The sequence below is a fragment of the Nerophis lumbriciformis genome, linkage group LG27 (assembly GCF_033978685.3).
Source record: "Nerophis lumbriciformis linkage group LG27, RoL_Nlum_v2.1, whole genome shotgun sequence".
Classification (NCBI taxonomy): Eukaryota; Metazoa; Chordata; class Actinopteri; order Syngnathiformes; family Syngnathidae; genus Nerophis; species Nerophis lumbriciformis.
The window spans coordinates 34,095,840-34,105,327 of record NC_084574.2 but is presented as its reverse complement, the minus strand read 5'-3'; positions in this window follow the sequence as shown (position 1 = coordinate 34,105,327).

Below are 9,488 nucleotides of genomic sequence, written 5' to 3'. Positions count from 1 at the left end.
AAAACTCATTTGTATACTCTAGCCTTTGAATAGCCCCCCCTTTTTTAGACCAGTTGATCTGCCGTTTCTTTTCTTTTCTCCTCTGCTCCCCCCTATCCCTTGTGGAAGGGGAGACACACAGATCCGGTGGCCATGGATGGGGTGCTGGCTGTCCGGGGTCGGGACCCGGGGTGGACCGCTCGCCTGTATATCGGTTGGGATGGTTTCCTGCTGACCCCACTGTGGACTGGACTCTTACTGTTATGCTGGATCCACTATGGACTGGACTCTCACAATATTATGTTAGACCCACTCGACATCCATTGCATTCGGTCTCCCTAGAGGGGGGGGGGGGGTTACCCACATATGCGGTCCTCTCCAAGGTTTCTCATAGTCATTCACATCGACGTCCCACTGGGGTGAGTTTTTCCTTGCCCTTATGTGGGCTATACCGAGGATGTCGTTGTGGCTTGTGCAGCCCTTTGAGACACTTGTGATTTAGGGCTATATAAATAAACATTGATTGATTGATTGATTGATCCCTGGTTAGGGGGAAGTCAGGTACTAGGCCTTTCCCAAGGGCCACCTAGGGTAACAGTAGTAAAGGGGTTAACCTCCTAGTGCCCCAAGACCAAGAGGAGCCCACTTTAACGTCATGCCCAGGACACAATATACCATACATAGCGATGGTAATATTGTGTAGTGAACTGTAATTACCTAATATGGGCTGCAGAGGGCAGTGGCAGGCATGCCATGACCTCGTCTCAGTGGTAGCGAAGACGAAGGCGACTACAATACGCTTAATTTCAATCTGCCAAAAAACATTTATCTAGGTAGAAATATCACAGAATAACAGAATGGAATGATCTATTGTAAGACGAGTTTTCATTGTTTTGTTGGTTACACCGGATGTGAAGCGTAGCGCTATTATTGTGAAGCCGCCAACCGGACGCGTGTGAGTAGTATGAGAAAGAATGTTTTGATGGAAAACTCAAATAAAAGTGACTTAGGATTTCTTCTCTACCGTCTTTGTTTCTGCTGAGCTTGTATTCCATCTTACTAAAGCAGTTCGAGTAACAATCTACATTTTATGTTTTCAAAGCATTTAACTTTAATCCAGACAAGGACGTGAAGCTTCTCCTCACTCCAAGCAGCAATGCACGCTCAGCGTTCGCTCCGATGGTGTCGTCTCACGGGGATTAAAGGTAAAAAATTGTCTTGACTGATAGCTAATTTCAAGTCTGTGGCTCAACAGTACCTGGACGCCATTACCGTATTTTCCGCACTATAAGGCGCACCGGATTATTAGCCGCACCTTCAATGAATTACATATTTCATAACTTTGTCCACCAATAAGCCGCCCCGGATTATAAGCCGCGCCTACGCTGCGCTAAAGGGAATGTCAAAAAAACAGTCAGATAGTTCAGTCAAACTTTAATAATATATTGAAAACCAGCGTTCTAACAACTCTGTCCCAAAATGTACGCAAATGTGCAATCACAAACATAGTAAAATTCAAAATGGTGTAGAGCAATAGCAACATAATGTTGCTCGAACGTTAATGTCACAACACACAAAATAAACATAGCGCTCACCTTCTGAAGTTATTCTTCATTCGTAAATCCTTCGAATTCTTCGTCTTCGGTGTCCGAATTGAAAAGTTGCGCAAGCGTGGTATCCAAAATGGCCGGTTCCGTCTCGTCGAAGTCATCGGAGTCAGTGTCACTGTTGTTCTGTGAATCCTGCCTTCCGGAAAGCTCGGATCACAGTTGTGACCGAAATATCTGCCCAGGCATTTACGATCCACTGGCAAATGTTGGCGTATGTCGTCCGGCGCTGTCTGCCCGTCTTAGTGAAGGTGTGTTCGCCTTCGGAGCTGTGTGAAAAAAGCCACCCGGCCTCTTCGCGTAAACTTCCCTTAACCACTCGCTCATCTTTTCTTCATCCATCCATCCCTTCGAGTTAGCTTTTATGATGACGCCGGCTGGAAAGGTCTCTTTTGGCAAGGTCTTCCTTTTGAATATCACCATGGGTGGAAGTTAGCATGGCAAGCTAGAACCACAGTGAAGGATGACTTCTCATTCCCTGTGGTGCGAATATTCACCGTACGTGCTCCCGTTCCACAGTGCGGTTCACAGGAATATCAGTTGCTGTGAAATACGGTAGTAATCCGTGTGCGGATGGAGAGATTGCGTCTTTTTATGAACCGGATCCTTGTCGCTTAGTAGGAGCCATTTTGTGGTCTTTACAGATGTAAACAGGAAATGAAACGTACGGTGATATCCGCGCGTTTTTTCTTCTTCTTCCGGGGGCGGGTGGTTGCTTACAGTAGAAGAAGAAGCGCTTCCTGTTCTATGGGGGCGGGTGCTTTCCTTGGCGGTTGCTTGCGTAGAAGAAGAAGCGCTTCCTGTTCTACCGGGAAAAAAGATGGCGGCTGTTTACCGAAGTTGCGAGATCGAAACTTTATGAAAATGAATCGTAATAAAGCGCACCGGGTTATAAGGCGCACTGTCAGCTTTTGAGAAAATTTGTGGTTTTTAGGTGCGCCTTATAGTGCGGAAAATACGGTACATATTTCCCCAAACTACGGAACGGGCTGAGGGTCAAAAACGTTAATCGGGCAATAAAAAAAAATATTGCTGTTAAAGGATCTTGTAGTTAATGCGTTATTATTGCTTTAACAGCCTTAATATATATATATTTATATTTTTATGACCTGTGTGCCATATTAAGAGTATGTGAAAGTTTGACTCCTACCTTATCTACTTCCGTGACGGCCTCCTTAAAGTTTTGTAAGCAATCAGAAATATCAAGCAGCTAAAATGCGCCAAACATGGATAAGTGGGGAGAGTGTTTTACATTTTTTTTCATCATGCACGCTAACGGATTTAAATGGGTGTAATTTTGAAATTTCTTTATGGCGTTTGGACATTTTTCATGATATCCACAATGTTCTGAGAGCAGGTTATTCCATGTGTGACCATGTGTGTTGACCTTTATGTTAGTTGCTTTTTTTTTTTTTTGTGTGCACCATGACTAGGGAAGGTTGTTTGGATTGCACTCTGCTTTTATTTCAAAGTACTTTCAAGGGTCATTGATCTTATTTATTCACATTGTCCACAAGATGGCAGCAAATATGTAACATTCAGACACCGCCTGGTATTTAAGAATAATTTGAAAGCACTTTTGGTGCGATGCTTTGTTGAACTCATGATGTCTCGCAGGCCAAATTGAAGAGGCTGGACAGCAGAGGATATACTTCCTGCAGCAGCTGAAGAAGTTCAACCTGCCAAAGACCATGATGGTACACTTCTACACTGCCATCATTGAGGACATACCATATTTTTCGGACCATAGGGTGCACCGGATTATAAGGCGTGGCTATCTAGTGCAACAACAACGCCGGAAATGTGTCTTGTGAAAAACCGTCCGACGGGAACTCTCTAATAACTAAAGTTTCTTGGGTGAATAATGTAAACTCACTACACCGGTATGTTTTAGCGTTCCCATAGCCAGTTTACTGACAGATATAAGTAAGAACTTGTCACATAAGAAGATAGAGAAAAAGATAGAACTGTTGTCACGGACTACAAAGGCGGACGCGCGCAAACTTTCAGGTCTTATGCAGATCCCAAATACAGATCAGCAGGTACCAGAAGGTAAGAAAAGTTGGTTATTAACACCAGGGGCGGCGTGGAAGATGGAAGTGGACCTGGGTAGGCAGCTCCAGTTCCCACAGGAGATATGCAGCACCACCTTAAGACCAGATGTGGTGCTGTGGTCTGCAGCTCTGAAGTCAGTAGTACTGATTGAGCTGACAGTGCCATGGGAGGAGGGACTGGAAGCTGCCTACTAGAGAAAGAAGGCAAAGTATGCAGACCTGGTCGCGGAGTGCAGAGAAAGTGGATGGAGGGTGAGACTGTATCCGGTGGAGACAGCAAAGAAGAAAGCTGTAGGTGGGAAGCGGTGTATTGAGTGCGGGTGCAGCAACACAAACACAGCCGGTGTTTCATTGTTTACATTCCCGAAAGATGACAGTTAAGCTTTACCATTGGCCTGTGGAGAACTGGGACAACAGAGACTCTTACCAGGAGGACTTTGAGTTGGATACGCAGACACGGTACCGTGAGTACGCATGCAGCTGCGGCTTCCAAACATTTGATCGCTTGCCCGTACGTGCGTGCAGCTATGTGCATGTCAAGTATGTAACTTTGGGGACTTTGGGGAAATATATGTGCCGTATGAACTTTGGGGAGGTGAACGGTACTTTGGGCTGTGGGATTGAGTGTGTTGTGCAGGTGTTTAAGTTGTATTGGCGGGTTATATGGACGGGAGGGGGGAGGTGTTTGTTATGCGGGATTAAATTGTGGCATATTAAATATAAGCCTGGTTGTGTTGTGGATAATAGAGTCTATATATGTCTTGTGTTTATTTACTGTTTTAGTCATTCCCAGCTGAATATCAGGTCCCACCCGCCTCTCACAGCATCTTCCCTATCTGAATCGCTCCCACTGCCCTCTAGTCCTTCACTCTCACTTTCCTCATCCACAAATCTTTCATCCTCGCTCAAATTAATGGGGAAATTGTCGCTTTCTCGGTCCGAATCGCTCTCGCTGCTGGTGGCCATGATTGTAAACAATGTGCAGATGTGAGGAGCTCCACAACCTGTGACGTCACGCTACTCGTCTGATACTTCCAGTACAGGCAAGGCTTTTTTATCAGCGACCAAAAGTTGCAAACTTTATCGTCGATGTTCTCTACTAAATCCTTTCAGTAAAAATATGGCAATATCGCGAAATGATCAAGTATGACACATAGAATGGACCTGCTATCCCCGTTTAAATAAGAAAATCGCATTTCAGTAGGCCTTTAACTTCTTGCTATTCTGGCTTTATTTCTCATGTTTGCTATTTTTGCACCAATACACCAAGACAAATTCCTTTTACTGTATGCCTAAATGTACTTGGCAACAAAAATGATTCTGATAATCAGCCTCTTTACAAAGCCCCAAAGCCTTGCATTGATTTTCAAGGAACTCATCTAAATTCCAACCACACATAATAAGTACGACTGCTGCACTCCACAACTGTGGAGACAAAAGTGAGCACATGGAAGACCGCACGTTCTCATCTTCACTTCTTCAGCTCTTTCAAAGTATTCTGCCTCTGAAGTTGGGAAGTTCAAACTTTCACTTAAAAAATGTCTCAGGTAATATTGTTCCAGCGAGTTTGAAATGTTAGGTTGTTACTGTTCTCTTTGATGTCTAATATGTAGTTTGAGGAAAAGAAATATTGTAGATTATATATTACACCTCAGATATATTCCCCGGTGAATATATTCTTGCTATGTCGAGCCTCCTCAAACTCAGTTACCTGGTGCATACAAAGTCCTGACTAATCTATAGAGACTTTGACACTCCAGCATTAACAGGGAGAAATCATCCTTAGATCTCCCTGCAAGAAATACGCCTTTGAAACTGAATTTCCTAGCAGGAAATAAAGCCTTTGAAAATATTATGCATACACATTATTTTCCTTCCCGTGCCTTTCCTCTACTTCTGCTTACCTCCATTCCTTCCCATTACTCGTAAGCACACATGGTTGTGAGCGACTTTAGAAAAACTTCCCTTTTATACAGTACCGTATTTTCCGGACCATAGGGCGCACCAGATTATAAGGCGTACTGCCGATGAATGGTCTATTTCTCGTATCTCGTAAACATGATTTAATCAGAATCAGAATAGTTTTTATTGCCATTGTTTGAGAACGGGTTCACAAACTAGGTATTTTTCTTGGTGCAATCGTGCAACATAAAACACATATGACACAGATTTGGTAATAAAAAGAGCTGTAACTGAGCTATCAGATCTTGTTATTGTTCATGTGTCTGATGGCCGAGGGGTAAAAACTGTTCAGGTGGCTGGAGGTGTGGGTCTGGATGGACCGTAGTCTCCTGTCTGAGGGGAGAGGGGAGAATAGTTTGTGTCCAGGGTGAGAAGAGTCAGCTGTGATCCGACCCACACGCCTCCTGGTCCTGGAGGAGAACAAGTCCTGGAGGGATGGGAGCTTGCAGCCAATCACCTTCCCAGCAGCACGTACGATGCGCTGCAGTCGATGCTTATCCTGGACTGTGGCGTCAGGAAACCACACGGTGATGGAGGAGGTGAGGATGGACTCGATGATGGCTGAGTAAAACTGCACCAGCATCTTGGTTGGCACCTTAAGTTTCCTCAGCTGCCGCAGGAAGTACATCCTCTGCCGGGCCTTCTTGATGAGGGAGCTGATGGTCGGCTCCCACTTGAGGTCCTGGGTGATGGTGGTGCCCAAGAAACGGAAGGAGTCAACAATGGACCGGCTGTGACTTTCCTGAAGTCCATGATCATCTCCACTGTTTTCTGGGCATTCAGCTCCAGGTTGTTGAGGTTGCACCAGGACGCCAGCCGGTCCATCTCTCTCCTGTAGGCGGACTCATCGCTATCCGAGATGAGCCCGATGAGAGTAGTGTCATCCGCAAACTTGAGCAGCTTTACGGACTGGTGACTGGAGGTGCAGCAGTTTGTATACAGGGAGAAGAGCCAGGGGGAAAGTACACAGCCCTGAGGAGTACCAGTGTTCGTGGTTCGACTGTCCGAGACAATCTTCCCCAGCCGCACGTGTTGTATTTGGTTTTCAATCTTTTTTCATACATAAGGCGCACCTGATTATAGGGTGCATTAAAGGAGTCATATTATTCTTTTTTTGTAAATGTAAAACACTTCCTTGTGGTCTACATAACATGTGATGGTGGTTCTTTGGTCAAAATGTTGCAGAGATGATGTTTTACAGATCATCTTCAAGTCGCTTTCTGACAGTCGCTTCAGGATGCGCCGTTTTGTGGGCGGTCTTATTTACGTGGCTCACCTTGGACAGCGTCTTCTCCCCGTCATTTTTGTTGTAGCGGTGTAGCGTGCAAGAAGTGGGTGGAAGAAGTGTCAAAAGATGGAGCTAACTGTTTTAATGACATTCAGACTTTACTTCGATCAATAACGGAGCAGCATCTCCTCATACGGAAACAACAACAATATGTCCCGTGAAAAACCGTCTGACTGGAACTTTCTAATTGTAGGGTGTTATAGAGCCAGCTTATGTAGCCGAGGATCGGACCGCCAAGTGCCCTGCCCTCGGCTGCCGCCCAGCTCACACTGCACCCGACCTCTATGGCCCCTGCTATGGGTCATGCGACTGGGATGGGAATCAGCACCTCCAAGTCCGAGTCCATGGTTCTCTCCCGGAAAAGGGTGGAGTGCCATCTCCGGGTTGGGGAGGAGATCTTGCCCCAAGTGGAGGAGTTCAAGTACCTCGGAGTCTTGTTCACGAGTGGGGGAAGAGTGGATCGTGAGATCGACAGGCGGATCGGTTCGGGGTCTTCAGTAATGCGGACGCTGTATCGATCCGTTGTGGTGAAGAAGGAGCTGAGCCGGAAGGCAAAGCTCTCGATTTACCGGTCGATCTACGTTCCCATCCTCACCTATGGTCATGAGCTTTGGGTCATGACCGAAAGGACAAGATCACGGGTACAAGCGGCCGAAATGAGTTTCCTCCGCCGAGTGGCGGGGCTCTCCCTTAGAGATAGGGTGAGAAGCTCTGTCATTCGGGGGGAGCTCAAAGTAAAGCCGCTGCTCCTCCACATCGAGAGGAGCCAGATGAGGTGGTTCGGGCATCTGGTCAGGATGCCACCCGAACGCCTCCCTAGGAAGGTGTTTCGGGCACGTCCGACCGGTAGGAGACCACGGGGAAGACCCAGGACACGCTGGGAAGACTATGTCTCCCGGCTGGCCTGGGAACGCCTCGGGATCCCCCGGGAGGAGCTGGACGAAGTGGCTGGGGAGAGGGAAGTCTGGGCTTCCCTGCTTAAGCTGCTGCCCCCGCGACCCGACCTCGGATAAGCGGAGGAGGATGGATGGATGGATGGATGGGTGTTATAGACCTCCCTCTGCCTCCACTGAAACCTCGCCTCTCTTGAATCCTTTATGAGTGGGTTAAATGCTAGTGAACTTCTCTTAGTTGGTGATTTGATTTGGGGCGGTTTAGCTCGGTTGGTAGAGTGGCCGTGCCAGCAACCTGAGGGTTCCAGGTTCGATTCCCGCTTCCGCCATATTAGTCACTGCCGTTGTGTCCTTGGGCAAGACACTTTACCCACCTGCTCCCAGTGCCACCCACACTGGTTTAAATGTACCTTAGATATTGGGTTTCACTATGTAAAGTGCTTTGAGTCACTAGAGAAAAACACTATATAATTCACTTCACTTTAAATTTTGACTGGTTGACTTCCTCTTCTGATAACCTTAAAGCTGTACGCAACTCACTGAATTTAACTCAATTAATCACTTTCCCAACACGACCCAAAATCATCTTTACTTGATCTAATTCTAAACAACGCTCCCCATAAGTACACTGGTACTGCGGTATTTGTCAATGACTTGAGTGACCCTTGTACGATTGCAGCTGTAAGAAACTGCAAGGTTCCAAAATCAAAACCCACTATTACATGCAAAAGAGATTTTAAAAACTTTTGCCTCCCAGCTTTTATATACCGTATTTTCCGCACCATAAGCCGCCCTGGGTTATAAGCCGCGCCTTCAATAAACGGCATATTTCAAAACTTTGTCCACCTATAAGCCGCCCCGTGTTATAAGCCGCATCTAACTGCGCTAAAGGGAATGTCAAAAAAACAGTCAGATAGGTCAATCAAACTTTAATAATATATTAAAAACCAGCGTTCTAACAACTCTGTTCACTCCCAAAATGTACGGTAATGTGCAAATGTGCAATCAATAAGCATCAATAACTTAATGTTGCTCGAACGTTAATGTCACAACACACAAAATAAACATAACGCTCACTTTCTGAAGTTATTCTTCATTCATAAATCCCTCGAATTCTTCTCCTTCGGTGTCCGAATTAAAAAGTTGGGCGAATACGGGATCCAAAATGGCCGGCTCCGTCTCGTCGCAGTTCTGTGAATCCTGCCTTCCGGAAAGCTCGGACCACAGTTGTGACCGAAATATCCGCCCAGGCATTTACGATCCACTGGCAGATGTTGGCGTATGTCGTCCGGCGCTGTCTCCCTGTCTTAGTGAAGGTGTGTTCGCCTTCGGTCATCCATTGTTCCCACGTCGTTCGCAGTCGTGCTTTAAATGCCCTGTTGACACCAATATCGAGCGGTTGGAGTTCTTTGGTTAAATATTGCCTTAAGTTTAAATTCTGCGTTATACGCGTGTCGCTTAGTAGGAGCCATTTTGTGGTCTTTACAGATGTAAACACACAAATGAAATGAAACGTAATATCCGCGCACTTCTTCTTCTATGGGGGCGGGTGGTTGCTTACAGTAGAAGAAGAAGCGCTTCCTCTTCTATGGGGGCGGGTGCTTACCTTGGCGGTTGCTTACCGTAGAAGAAGAAGCGCTTCCTCTTCTACGGGGAAAAAAGATGGCGGCTGTTTACCGTAGTTGCGAGACCTAAACTTTATGAA